This window comes from Cricetulus griseus, chromosome 7 (assembly GCF_003668045.3).
Source record: "Cricetulus griseus strain 17A/GY chromosome 7, alternate assembly CriGri-PICRH-1.0, whole genome shotgun sequence".
Taxonomy (NCBI): Eukaryota; Metazoa; Chordata; class Mammalia; order Rodentia; family Cricetidae; genus Cricetulus; species Cricetulus griseus.
In genome coordinates, this window is record NC_048600.1 from 107,750,898 (window position 1) to 107,753,145 (window position 2,248).

The window sequence follows — 2,248 nt, forward strand, 5'->3', positions numbered from 1 at the left end:
CACAAGGTCGGCACAGCAGATCCTTCTTCATGCTTAGGTAATGGGTGTTGTTCAGTGTGGGTTCTCATGTCTTTCAGAACAAGCTTCCATAGTGCAATGGATGGGAACCATACCTGAACCCGATGCAGCCCAGTGCACCAGGAGATGCACACCCACCTGAGATTTAGTGTACAGTCATCTCTGCACACTTATCTGTGGAAATGCAGCTGATCTGATCCTGAATACCAGACCAGATAGAATCCTGGCTTTATAATTATCGCTGGCATGAATGGATAGTGCAAGATCACCTCTGAAAGGGTGACATCTTTTCCACTCCCACCAACAGTACTGACTGAAGTGGTAAAAGAAGTCCATTCAGGGACTGGAGAGATGGCTCAGCTGTGAGGAGAACTGGCAGCTGTTCCGGACGGTACGGGCTTGATTCCACATCTCAGCTCACAACCACTTGTAACTTCAGTTCCAGAGGACCCAACGCCCTCTGGAGGCAAAACACCAATGAAGACTAAAAATAAGAAAAACTTCTTTGCAGGCACTGAGTTTGGCAAAAGCCACTCTCCTCAGGATACGCCACTGTTGCTGCAAAGAAATTCAAAGCCTTATAGTATCTTCCGTGACATGCACATGATCTCCTGTTGCAGAACAAAACCCAGCTGTGGGACTTCTCTAGTGTCTGAAAAGGAAGGCTGACTTGAGTCCACTGCAGCAAACATAGCAAAGACAAGGATGAAATGTAGGTAGCTAGCATCCCTGAAGAACCCCAAAGATCAGTCACCAGGATCTACACTGTGTCTTCACTGCCTCGCAGGAGGCAATCAGAGCTCCAAGCTGTACTACATCCTCCTAGGCAGATGGTCTATGCACTCAGTCACCATTGCAGTTGGCAAGAGCTTAGCCTCTGAACCGGTTTCCATCACTACTTCCCAGCCAGAGGCAGAGACCAGTCAGTGAAACTTCCGTGTTTTTTTGTGCTTCCCTGTGAAGGTACAGTGGGCTCTGGTCAGGAAGATGGTTCAAGTCACTGCAGTTCAATCTCCTGTCTCCACCAGGCATAGAAGTGCTTCTGTAGGATGGCAGAGAGAGCTGTCCAGTCAAGGTCTGCATTCCACCAGAACAATCTCCTCTTCCCACTGTAGGCTCCCTCTAAAGTCTTTATTTTGGGAGTTTGGACAAGGACCATGGATGTGGCTCACCAGTTGTAGAGGCACCAGGAGAAAAACAATAAATTAAATCAAAGGATGAGACACATCATGATAGTATAGGTGGATTCATTCATCCAAAGTTTTGTAGAAGACCTGGGCTAGATCCAAAAACTTTGTGGGTGAGGTAGCTAAAAGGCTGTGTTGTCCGTGTCGCACATTGGACCAACCGGGTCCTCAGGCATGAGGCTGTAGGGAGGAGGTGGTTCTATAGGCTTCATGATGACCTGCAGGGGAGAAAGGGTACATAGCTTGCATCATGTCTGCCTAAGGAATGATGAAGTTGGTTGGCAGCCCTCCCCAGTCTGTGACTTCAACAAGTTGGATAGCCAGCTATGAAACAAGCTAAGGATTGGGACAGAAAGACTCACCTGATCATAGGGTGGTGGGGGATCCAAGGTGGGGACCCAGATCTCTAGGGGAGCCGTGGCCGGTGCTTCTGGAGGTGTCTGCTCTGGCTGTCTGCACTTGCGACAGAATCGCTACATCAGGCCACAGATGCACAACAGAGGTATCATGGCCAGGAAAACGATAAACAGGATACTGGGGAGGGAATGATTTCTCCCTGAGTGACTATACCACTCTCCTCCATCACCCACCCCCATCCTATTTCAGGTGGCCCCAGCCGTGAATGGTACCCAGAAGGCCTGACCCTGGCTTACCTTAAGGAGTCATTTGAAAAATCCCAAATAGTTTCCTTTGGCAGGCAGCATCCACTCTCACAGCATCTGAATCCTTTTTGACAGGTTCTGTTTCAGTCAGAAAGAGATGGGGAGACAATGATGGCATCCAAAGTGTCAGAACAAAGGGTCCTTGCCTCCCCAGACACCTATACCCTCAGGTTGCAAGTCATACTCGTCAATGTGGGGTACAGATCTCCCTGGGTTCACTGGGAGGACTGAGGCCTGGATTGAGACCTGAGTTCAGGGTTAGTCAGGCAGAATTTCCATGCTACTAAATCTTACAGGGCAGGTGTGGGGCTCCAGTTCATAACCGTAAGAGATTAACAGCAGCTACAGACCTTCCCCATCATGCAATTCCCTATATTGGGT